General features: G+C 42.3%; 1 protein-coding gene across 8 annotated transcripts in view; it reads left to right on the top strand.

Annotated features, from left to right (window-relative positions):
• The first annotated feature begins 12,188 nt into the window (after positions 1–12,188).
• Positions 12,189–12,798, top strand: part of PKNOX1 (PBX/knotted 1 homeobox 1) — a 68,210-nt gene continuing 67,600 nt past the window's right edge. For 5 of the 8 annotated variants that reach the window (XM_073359536.1, XM_073359631.1, XM_073359585.1 and 2 more), the window contains exon 1: positions 12,197–12,285. The gene's annotated coding sequence lies outside the window, so the exon portion shown is untranslated. Of the gene's footprint in view, positions 12,286–12,798 lie in introns of all 8 variants that reach the window. The other 3 variants (XM_073359545.1, XM_073359526.1, XM_073359613.1) reach the window with 3 other exon arrangements.

The raw sequence follows: 12,798 nt of genomic DNA, 5'->3' as shown, positions 1-12,798 counted from the left end.
GGATCCTGTTCCAGATGAGCCATTCATAGTGTTAACATTTTTACGGTATGTATTTTCTCAGTTGGTTTAGATCATAAAACAGATATATGTTGTCTTTTTTTATATGCAACCAATAAAAACTTATTGTCAGTAAAAAAAAAAAAAGAGGAGTACTTGTGGCACCTTAGAGACTAACCAATTTATTTGACCATAAGCTTTCGTGAGCTACAGCTCACTTCATCGGATGCATAAAGTGGAAAATACAGTGAGGAGATTTATATACACACAGAACATGAAAAAAAACACATTGTAAGGAGAGTGATCACTTAAGATGAGCTATTACCAGCAGGAGAGTGGGGTAGGGGGAGAGAAAACCTTTTGAAGTGATAATCAAGGTGGGCCATTTCCAGCACATTTCCAGGAGTTAACAAGAACGTCTGAGGAACAGTGGGGGGGGTGGGGGGAGAAGGAATAAACAAGGGGAAATAGTTTTACTTAGTATAATGACTCAACCACTCCCAGTCTCTATTCAAGCCTAAGTTAATTGTATCCAATTTGCAAATTAATTACAATTCAGCAGTCTCTCATTGGAGTCTGTTTTTAAAGTTTTTTAGTTGAAGAATAGTCACTTTTAGATCAGAAATCGAGTGACCAGAGAGATTGAAGTGTTCTCCGACTGGTTTTTGAATGTTATAATTCTTGACGTCTGATTTGTGTCCATTCTTTTACGTAGAGACTGTCCAGTTTGGCCAATGTACATGGCAGAGGGTCATTGCTGGCACATGATGGCATATATCACTTTGGTAGATGTGCAGGTGAACGAGCCTCTGATAGTGTGGCTGATGTGATTAGGCCCTATGAAGGTGTCCCCTGAATAGATATGTGGGCACAGTTGGCAACGGGCTTTGTTGCAAAGGATAGGTTTCTGGGTTAGTGGTTCTGTTGTGTGGTGTGTGGTTGCTGGTGAGTATTTGCTTCAGGTTGGAGGGCTGTCTGTAAACAAAGATTGGCCTGTCTCCCAAGATCTGTGAGAGTGATGGGTCATCCTTCAGGATAGGTTGTAGATGATGCGTTGGATAGGTTTTAGTTGGGGGCTGAAGGTGACGGCTAGTGGCGTTCTGTTATTTTCTTTGTTGGGCCTGTTCTGTAGTAGGTGACTTCTGGGTACTCTTCTGGCTCTGTCAATCTGTTTCTTCACTTCAGCAGGTGGGTACTGTAGTTGTAAGAATACTTGATAGAGATCTTGTAGGCGTTTGTCTCTGTCTGAGGGGGTGGAGCAAATGCGGTTGTATCGTAGAGCTTGGCTGTAGACAATGGATTGTGTGGTGTGGTCTGGGTGAAAGCTGGAGGCACGTAGGAGGAATAGTGGTCAGTAGGTTTCCGATATAGGGTGGTGTTTATGTGACCATCGCTTATTAGCACTGTAGTGTCCAGGAAGTGGATCTCTTGTGTGGACTGGTCCAGGCTGAGGTTGATGGTGGGATGGAAATTGTTGAAATCATGGTGGAATTCCTCAAGGGCTTCTTTTCCATGGGTCCAGATGATGAAGATGTCATTAATATAGTGCAAGTAGAGTAGGGGCATTAGGGGATGAGAGCTGAGGAAGTGTTGTTCTAAGTCAGACATAAAAATGTTGGCATACTGTGGGGCCATGCGGGTACCCATAGCAGTGCCGCTGATTTGAAGGTATACATTGTCCCCAAATGTGAAATAGTTATGGGTGAGGACAAAGTCACAAAGTTCAGCCACCAGGTTTGCCGTGACATTATTGGGGATAGTGTTCCTGACGGCTTGTAGTCCATCTTTGAGTGGAATGTTGGTGTAGAGGGCTTCTACATCCATAGTGGCCAGGATGGTGTTATCAGGAAGATCACCGATGGATTGTAGTTTCCTCAGGAAGTCAGTGGTGTCTTGAGGATAGCTGGGAGTACTGGTAGCGTAGGGCCTGAGGAGGGAGTCTACATAGCCAGACAATCCTGTTGTCAGGGTGCCAATGCCTGAGATGATGGAGCGTCCAGGATTTCCAGGTTTATGGATCTTGGGTAGCAGACAGAATACCCCAGGTCGGGGTTCCAGGGGTGTGTCTGTGTGGATTTGTTCTTGTGTTTTTTCAGGGAGTTTATTGAGCAAATGCTGTAGTTTCTTTTGGTAACTCTCAGTGGGATCAGAGGGTAATGGCTTGTAGAAAGTGGTGTTGGAGAGCTGCCGAGCAGCCTCTTGTTCATATTCCGACCTATTCATGATGACAACAGCGCCTCCTTTGTCAGCCTTTTTTATTATGATGTCAGAGTTGTTTCTGAGGCTGTGGATGGCATTGTGTTCTGCACAGCTGAGGTTATGGGGCAAGTGATGCTGCTTTTCCACAATTTCAGCCCGTGCACGTCGGCGGAAGCACTCTTTGTAGTAGTCCAGTCTGCTGTTTCGACCTTCAGGAGGAGTCCACCTAGAATCCTTTTTGTAGTGTTGGTAGGAAGGTCTCTGTGGATTAGTATGTTGTTCAGAGGTGTGTTGGAAATATTCCTTGAGTTGGAGACATCGAAAATAGGATACTAGGTCACCACAGAACTGAATCATGTTCGTGGGGGTGGAGGGGCAGAAGGAGAGGCCCCGAGATAGGACAGATTCTTCTGCTGGGTTAAAAGTATAGTTGGATAGATTAACAATATTGCTGGGAGGGTTGAGGGAACCATTGCTGTGGCCCCTTGTGGCATGTAGTAGTTTAGATAATTTAGTGTCCTTTTTCTTTTGTAGAGAAGCAAAGTGTGTGTTGTAAATGGCTTGTCTAGTTTTAGTAAAGTCCAGCCACGAGGAAGTTTGTGTGGAAGGTTGGTTTTTATGAGAGTATCCAGTTTTGAGAGCTCATTCTTAATCTTTCCCTGTTTGCTGTAGAGGATGTTGATCAGGTGGTTCCGCAGTTTCTTTGAGAGCGTGTGACACAAGCTGTCAGCATAGTCTGTGTGGTATGTAGATTGTAATGGATTTTTTACCTTCAGTCCTTTTGGTATGATGTCCATCTGTTTGCATTTGGAAAGAAAGATGATGTCTGTCTGTATCTGTACAAGTTTTTTCATGAAGTTGATAGATTTCCACTCCATATGGCTAAATGCAGTGCCTTGCATAATGACAGGTTTCAGAGCGGCAGCCATGTTAGTCTGTATTCGCAAAAAGAAAAGGAGTACTTGTGGCACCTTAGAGACTAACCAATTTATTTGAGCATGAGCTTTTGTGAGCTACAGCTCACTTCATCGGATGCATAAAGTGGAAAATACAGTGAGGAGATTTATATACACACAGAACATGAAAAAATACACATTGTAAGGAGAGTGATCACTTAAGATGAGCTATTACAAGCACGAGAGTGGGGTGGGCGGAGAGAAAACCTTTTGAAGCGATATTCAAGGTGGGCCATTTCCAGGAGTTAACAAGAACGTCTGAGGAACGGGCGGGGGGGGGGGAGAGAATAAGTCTCTAAGGTGCCACAAGTACTCCTTTTCTTTTTGCGAATACAGACTAACATGGCTGCTACTCTGAAAATTGTCAGTAAAGTAAGCAGTTCAGGCTCTGAATGCACATAAGAAGCAGATGTGTTGAGGAAGAAAGCATTTTCACATAATCACTTTTCTAACCATATCATTTTAAAAACTATTTGTTTATATAGAAACTAAAATATGGCGTGATCTGCTGTTGCATGGATAGCCACCTCACTGTGGAAGTGCAAGTTGATTAACAAATCCTGTTTCCCGAGCTATATTGATATTATGAAAGATACTGTACTGATACACAAAAATACAGAGTAAAACATGGGAAAAGACAAAACTTACTTTTGAGCTTGTAAAAGGAGTCTTCAGACAATAGATAATGAAAGATTAAGTAAAATGAAATATTCTTTAAACATTTTTGAGACTATGGGTGAAATTCTGGCCCCATTGAAGTTAATGGCAAAATTCCAGTTGACTTCAGTGATGCCAGGATTTTGCCTTGTCAGTACATAGTTCTTATCTTGAAAATGTTTCTTGTCTAATTCATTTTTACAATTTAGATAAATATAGAATAACATTTTTGGTGTTTTTCAGCCCACATAGGGCCCAATCCTGCAAGATGCTCAGTTGCTGAGCAACTTGAACTCCTAAATTAAGGGTTTTCAGCACCTTTCATGAGGAATTTAATATCCTGCAGGACTGGACTCATAATTGGTGGACATGTATACATTTCCTTCCATGGATTGTGTTTACACTTGATCCCTTTTTATTATTTTCTAAAATCTTCATAGTTACTCATAGCTTCCCTTTCTCTACCCTAACCTGCCCCACCCATTTCATTATTATACTGAGTTTTTATTTTTCAAATCCTGACTTTGTTATTGAGTATCAGATTGCAGGCTGGGGGCATTGGGATGTGTTAGAGATCCCTGGAGATCTTAACAAAACCTCATAACTGTATATTTAAAGTACATATTTTTCATTGTTCCTCAATATTCACCTTATTTTTTCACTATATTATTCACTCAGTCTCATGCTATTAATAGTTCCCTTTTGCATTATGAATTTTTATAGCTTTCTATTCCCCCTCTCTTTTTTCAACATCCTATCTTTTGTTTAAAACAGGTAGAATGGGTTAGGTAATATTATGCAGGGATTGCTACACCAGATAGTAAGTTTTAGGTGTCTTACTGCAGCTAGGGAGGTTTATAGTATACAAAGGAGAGAGGGTTACTGGAAGTATAACTGAATAGGTAGTAGGGTTTATATATAATGTATACATCTGTGTGATGGATAACTTTTTATTCATTATGACATTTTCAAATGACTTGCAGATATATTACTGCTGCAGCTGTTATAGACCTTATAATGGCATTAAGCTCTCACTCAGAGTAATTTTGAGCCAATGGATTCTCGCAGTGACTGCAGTTGCGACTACAGTCTTTTCCCACTAAGCAAACCATTATCAGCAATAGGGATGATGAGGAGAGACTGGACCTGGGATAAGCCTGGACCAAAACTTGACATAGAGGCATGGATTTTGAAACCTTTCTCTCTTTTAACTATCCCACCACAGTACTACCCGCTAGGGGAGTATCTGGAACTTATGTAGTCATTACATGTTTTCCCCCACACAATATTTTCAGTTTCTAAATATCTTCTAACCAGATTATTTATACTAAAAGCAAAAAGCTATGGTAGTGTAAAATGTTATTGGTGAACTTTTTAAACCAAAAATGTACAGTTTTTATGGTTTCTGTAGCAGCTATAATTGGGCACTATTGTGCATGTATGGTGTCTTTTGTACACTTTTATGTTATAAAATTGTGTTACTTTGTGTTCTGGAGACTGTATATAATAATCAATATATTTATTTGGTTGGCAGTGTGAACCATGCCATTGTTCTAAGGATTAACATATAAAATAAACAATATTGTCAAATTACAGTTGACTTTTACCTTTAACATTGAACTTCCTGACTCTTATGGGCTTAAAAATGTCCACCATAATACAGAATTAATGTGACTTTTTGCATTTAATTTTCTATTTTTTTTAATTAAAGAAAGAAAATGTTGAGAATTGATTGAACATTCAAATATGCATACAGAGTACATTTATATGAATATCACACTGAAATAGACACTAAGTGGGTTTGTTTCAATCTTCTGATGTAAAAAATATATGGGAAATACAAGCATGCTCATTTTTGTGAGCAGACATTTTCATTTGCAGGGGCCAGCATCGCAAAAAGTGAATGAGTCTGACAGTGTTCAGTGGTGTTGCTCATAAAGCAGGAATATGTGAAACAGCCCCTTGAGACAGAAAGCTGAATTGGACATGTGAAATCTTTACTGTGGATAACATCAGAAAGCACATATGAAGAGGGTATTTCATTGGTGTAACTTCTGATATTTCAGAATGTTTTATAGGGTGTGCCCAGTTACAGTTCTGAAAAGTTAATTTATGGTAGCTCAGAGGGCTCTTGTAGTCTATGTAAAGGTGATAAAGTCATATATAATAGTATTCCTGACACTCTTTGAAAGTAGTTCAGGTTATGACACCAACATTTGAATTCTGGACACAGCTCAGTGTGATATTGAAGCGTATAGTTAAGTATATTGAAATTTATAAAAGGCACACAATCAACATAAAAGTATGCTGTATTAAAATATCACCGCTACTAACAACACTTTACATTATTAAAAGAGAATTTTTAAAATATTGTTTACTTTTTACTATTCCTGGAATTCTCAAATATTTTGATAGTATAGACCATATCTTAATAGAGATTCCCCGTAATAAAACTCCTCATGCACTTCTAGTCACATAATATCACCCTGGGAACTACAGCAGTTGCTTGTATTGAGCAGTATTATCAGGAAAATATGTATGTATGTTAACTGCCTTAATGCAATGCATTGTGTCTTTTTTATTATATTCTTTATTATATTTATTATGTTATATTTGAATATATTCTCTTCTTTTCCTCTTCCTTTCATTTTTTCCTCCCATTTGTTCTATTTCTCTCTGTTCATGCTTCTCGACTGTTTTTTGCCATCTTTTACGTTTCTTTCGCTGCACATGCTTGCTTGTTATGTAGTCCTCCTGTACCTCTGAATACATTTTCCCACAACTTGATTCTGTTTTCTCCTGGACATTATCTCCAGCAGCTACCTGTTTTTTTGGACATACCACCTAGCTGCCTTGTTTTCTTTTCTTCTGCTCCCCTGGTCACTCTACTCCCGTTTTTTATTCTAGTTGCTATGCGTAGCTCTTGGTTCCTCTCCTGTTCCATTTATACAGCAGAGGTTGGCTGGCTGGCTCCTTCACCTCATTCCCGGCTGCTCTTGGAAAGCCTCCCAGATCTTCTGTGCTATAAAAACCCTGGAGACCTGTAAAAGCAGCTGGAAATGAAGAGTAAAGACAGGTCTCCATGGACCATAAGCAAGTGTTCTGTGGACCTTAGTTTGAGAACCTCTGATGTTTGTTTTCTTTTGGCATTTCATTGCATTTCACTTAGGACCCAATCCATCTCCCGTTGAAGCCAACAGGAGTCTTTCCACTGACTTTAGATTTGGGGGATGGATCTCGCCCATTTATTGGAAAGTGAATGTAGACTAACTGGTTTTATTTTTATTTCTAGTCAGTTTCATTCTCAGGTTCTCATGCACTGACTAGAACAATGTTGTTTGCATTCGCAACACTAAAGGGTAACATTTAAATAAAATGTTCTCATTTAATTTTTATATTTAAATCAAGAAAGTGTTTTGATACATTTAAGGGCCTCCCCTCCTTCCCTGCCCCCCTTTAAAAAAAAAAAGATTAAATTTAGGTTTAAAATTTACTGTGTCTTTTCAAACAGTTTATGTTTTGGAAGAAAGTTTGCAATCAAGTGACAAATATCCACAATTTCTTGGCACCAATAAAAAACAGATAATTTCCCCTCAAACCCTGTCTATATAATTTGTTTATGATATCTCAAATGGAAAATAAATGTAGTGAGTTATGAAATAATTTAGCTCCATTACCATTAAATGCCTGTAGCAAAGAGTGTTGCAGGCAGGAAGGCAATATAGGGGTAGGGGTATTTTTGTAATACTATTCACTCTGCTGTATTTGTTGTACTGGTACTATCCGCTAACTTTTCAGCCATTTGTTAAAATGTTAAAACGGGAGTGAAAGGTGTCGAAGTATTGGCGAACATATAGAATGGAATATATATATATTTTATAATCAAGATAGCCTAACATTCTTTCCAAATAACGCATTCGATACTGGTAATGCAGTGACTCAACTGTATAAACAGATGGAATAACTATTATGCAGCCAGTGATTCAGCTAATGTACTGCCCTGGAAATTAGAACTTGTTTTAATGAGAGGGAATGCCAAACGGGAGATAGGATTTATTCCTTTCTCTTTTTTGGGAAATGCCTTGAGGTCTTTACTTTTTCTCTGAATAGAGATGGGTAAATGAAACCACTGTGTGATATCTCATCCAAAGAATTACATCTTGATTACTGTGCAGAATTCCCTTTGAGCTGTACTGCACTGCAGTGCCAGAATTTGATATGAGCCCAAAGCCTGCTGTGGAACATGATCTCTTAACATTTTTTCCTAGAGGGAATGTTATCAACTGAGTTATACTGTATTCATGGGCTTAATATCTACTTAGACTCAGTTAAATCATTAATATTGATTTAAATAGATTATTATTAGTATTAACATGAGTCCCACATCTATTGTACAATGAGTCTCAAGTTTTTTTCACTACTGTTACTATGCCATATAAAACTCTAGTAGACTATATGAATGTTCAGCATACATGGACAGACATACAAAGGCTGCTTTTCTGGATGCACTCCAAATAGCCATGGGACATCAAAATGGTTAACATGTATCTCTTATTATTTAACTGTTTTTTTTCCATTAGTAACAAAAGAGAGCAGCAGTTGAGCCCTTCCTTTGTTAAAGCTCAGCACTTAAGAAACTGACAGCATTGTAATGGAAACCTGTGAAAAATACTGTTATGACAATGTTATGCCAACCTGATAATTGGGACTAAAGTTTTTATTCAGTATAATGTTTTACACATTAGTGATTGCCACATACACAGTAACCCATCCCAACACCACTTTAAAACATAGCTTTTAATGCTTATATATCAAAAAGTTTCAAAGTACATAATAAAGACTAACTATTGTCAAATGAAATGTTTCCGTTTCTCTGTTTGAATACGTTAAGTATAAAACTTACATCAATATGATACTATGCATACCATTTTAACAATCAGAACTTAGGATTTGCAAAAGTTAAGGATGTCACAGTAACCTTAACAGGTATACTGTGTATATACAGGATCCTGTTTTGCCCTCAGATACAATTGTACAAATCCTATTTCAGAAAATTGTGGTTGTATGTATATCTCTGAGAACAGAATTGGGCTTGTTATATATTAAGGCTACCTTTAATAACTTGAGTCCTGAGCTTGCAAACACTTAGGCAGATGCCTAACTTTACAACCATGAGCAGTCTCATTAAAATCCTTAGGGTTACTCATGGTAGTAAAATTAAGCATATGCATAAGTGTTTGCAGGACTGGGGCTTAAGTTATTAAAGGTAGCCTTACTATATAATAAGCCCAATTCAGTTCTCAGAACTACACATACAGTTTGTACTCAATATGCGAAGTGTGAAAAAAAAGTTAAAATTAGCATGAGAACCCTGGTATTTAATTACTTGAACTGCAAGACTTTGGTAGTGCCAATCATTTTAAGCTTTTTGCAAATTGTAATTGAAAGCATTAAATACTATGACAGCTATGGCAATATCCTGGGCAAACTTTATTGAATTAAATTAAACCTTATCAAATTAAGTTTAAGTATTTTAACAGTTCATTGGATTAAAAATACAAAAGTTTATGCACTCTTAAGGGATTGTATGAATTTCTGTGTGCGAAGGGGACCACAGCCCTCCGGGAACTAAGAACAGTGGGAATTTGGGGGAGTGCGATTGGGCAAATTAACTCCGTTTGTAACACCTTCAGAGAGCTACCACCACCTGGAAAGAGACTTGCCTATACTGGTTCAAACTGAATTCTCCAGGGAATTGTCCAACAAAGAGGATTTTTGGTTAAATAACCTGAGCTAAAGTGACTCAAGTGCTTCATTCTGATCCAGCAAATGGACAGACCTCTGCTCCAAGTGGGGCCCCAATTGTTAGGGATGGGTTAGAAAGTCTTTGGTCTACTGAGGCCCTATTAGATATGGGAGTAAGTTTTGAGAAAAAACTGTTATGAACTGGAGGGGTTTGAAGGACTAATCACCAGTCAGAGCCTTGTTGAGGCGGGGTGATCTCTGGTAAGTTTACTAGCATGAGTGTAGGTTCTTTTATTGTTTTTAATATGATTTGTCTGTAGTGCTTTTAGCCTAAGAATAAAAGTGGTTGCTTAGAAAGAGCTGTGTGGTAACTTATAACTGTGGGTAATTACACTGTCTACTGTCTCCGAACAGAGCAGCAAAGCAGGCCTGCCAAGGCAGTCTATCTTTTGGGGTATAACACAGTGGAGGCAGGTAACTGTTCAGCCTGGAAATACCCCAGTCAGAAGGAAGAGAGACACAGGTCTCTACGCAAGAGAATTGACAACTGCGGAGCCTGGAGCTTAGAGCCTAGAATGTGTTCCCTTGATGGACCAAGGAGGGGGAATACAGATGCAGTTGCCCTGAACTGTGACAACCATTTTATGCAAAAAAGTTTTTGTATTCACTTTGCATGTTTTCTAAGTAAAAAAAAAGAGACTTGCACATCAATATCACCATTGCTTTATATTATGTATTCCCACGGCTATGGAACTCTACAGAGTGCAAAAGCACTCCACCCACCCCCCTCATTGTGGCTCTCCTCTACCTTTTGTTGTATCATTACTCCTGTCCTGGACCCTTTTTAGTGCTGGGAAGGGGGAGCACATGATCGTTTGGCAGCTAGGGGTGGAGAGAGAAAAGAGTGCATATTCTTTCCTCCAATTCCTTTTCTGTGTTTTTCTTTTTCCTTGTTTTCTCCTTTCACTGTTGCCAACACTTGCAATTTTAATGTAAGTCTCTTGATATTTTGGTGGTTTTCTTAAAGCTTTATCTTTTGGAGTCAGCTTTCATTTTAAAAAGAGGATGTTTCTAGACCCAGTGGTTGCAGAGTAAAGCTTGATGTGAACCCTAAGGGCTCAAAAGCTAGAAGGCAAATAAAAAATACAAAATTTATTATTATTAAAATCTCATGATTTTTTAGACAATATTATGAGTTTTGTCACCTGGTTTTTGAAAACTTGAGGTTGGCAATACTGATTTCTCCCTGTTTCTGCCACACTTATTCTTATCACATTCACAGTCTCTAACTCCACATGGATCTGAATGTACGGAGAAGTGGCAAGAGGGAGCTCACTTGGAGTATTGTCTACATCACACTGGCACAGCAATGGTGCTACAGCTGTGGGGCTGTAATGTAGACACTTCCTACATAGACAGAAGGGGTCTTTCCTTGATGTAGTTCATCCACCTCTCTGGGAGGCGGTAGCTAGGTCAATGGAAGAATTCTTCCATTGACCTAGCTGCATCTACAGTGGGAGTTAGGTCGACCTATGTTGCACAGGATATGAAGTTTCTCACAGCCCTGAGCAATATAGTTAGGGCTACCTAAGTTTTAGGTGTAGACCAGGCCTTGTAGGCCTCCTCAGGCAAGAAGGCAACTAAAATGACAATATATGACTGGCGAGGTGCTGATGTAGGTGTAGGGTGACCAGATTCTCAGAGACAAAAACTGCAAGTGGGGACAGAGTAGGGCTTTGATAGATGGGGAGAAGTGGGGTCATGTTTAGGGGATATGGGACACGCTTGCGTATTGCATAGACACTCAGCTAGCCTGCTGCCAGTTTCACCAGCTCAGCTGGCCAAGGCTCTTCACGCGGCCTGGCTCTGCAGAAGGCTATGGCAAACGGAGTGCAGCAGTGCCCATTTGCGTAACACCAACAGAGCTGCTGAGATGGGCTCTGCCCATTCCCAGGCTGCTCCCCTTTGCCCCCTGCCTTTATTTGCATCCCTGAGCGTGGGCAGCTAGGCCCTGGCAACAGGCTGGCTGTGTGCGGGGCGAGCACTAGGGCCTTGCGTGGCTGGTGGGGTGGGGGAAAGGGCAGGAGAGCGACTGGGACACAGGGGGTGGCAAAGCCACACACACACAAGGAGGCCTGGGGGCACCGCACCTGCCAGAGGCTGGAGGGAGGGGCGCCCTGGCAGCAGGGGCATTTGAGAGCCTGGCGGCGGCAGAGCAGGGGCGCCAAACGCCCGGCCTCTCGCGCCAGCTCAGGGCAGAACCATCAGGGGCAGCTGTAGCAGGCCCCGCTGCAAATGCCTGCAGCTCCCCCCCCCCCGCTTCACTTGGTATCTCCGACCCCCCCCGGACTGCCCTTGGGAGTTGGTTTCGCCTCCTTCCCACCCCGACCACACAGAAGAGGCGGGGAAGGGGGCGTGACAGAGACGGTGCTCGCCCCGCCCCCTCATGAGTATTCATTACGGACGTGTGGGGGCACGCCGGCGTGAGGAGGAGCCGTGCTGCTCACCTCGCCCACTCGCTCCGCCGAGTTTCGTGGTGGGCGTGTTTTGCGCCGCCGCTCGCCCCGCCCTCTTGGTGAATATTGATGAGGCGTGATGCGCAGCGTGTTGTCGTTAAGTGTGGCGCGGGCGGCGATTGGCCGGGTGCGTGTGTGCGTGGTGACGCGTGTCGCGGCGGTGCGGGTCCCGATTGCTGCAGCCGCTTGTCAGTGTGACGAAGATTGGCACCCAGGTAAGCGCTGTCACTCAAACCCGCTCCCAGCCAGCCATCCATCACGGCGCGCCCGTCGCCGGCGGCTAGCCGGCCGGGCCCAGACACACAAGCAGACCGGGGATGGCGGGGGAGCGAGAGCCCGCCACACGGAGCAGCGGGGAGGGGGGCACCCGCGCTATACCCAACTCCGGGGGGGGAGGATAGGGGCGGCGGCGGGTAGGCGCGGGGAAGGGAGGGGGGAGCGAGGAAATTTCTGGAACAGCCGCCGACTAACCGTTGCCTTTGTGGGAGCGCGAGGGAGGTGGCGCGTGCGCGCGCCCGCCCGCCGAAGGGGAGGGAGGCGGTGCGAGGGAAGGGGGACGGGTAACAGCTGTTTGTGCCGCGAGGGCGGAGGCGGCGGGAGGGGGGGATATTTAAAGGGCCTTTGCGAAGATTCCGATAGAGCGGGGGTCGGGCTGCTGCCGGGCGGGGGCATTGCTCTCCACCCCCGCCGCAGGGTGGGAGGTGGCTGCGGTCGCTGCCGCTGTGGCC

Source organism: Lepidochelys kempii, chromosome 1 (genome assembly GCF_965140265.1).
Source record: "Lepidochelys kempii isolate rLepKem1 chromosome 1, rLepKem1.hap2, whole genome shotgun sequence".
NCBI lineage: Eukaryota > Metazoa > Chordata > Testudines > Cheloniidae > Lepidochelys > Lepidochelys kempii.
This window is presented reverse-complemented; position numbering and strand designations above follow the sequence as displayed.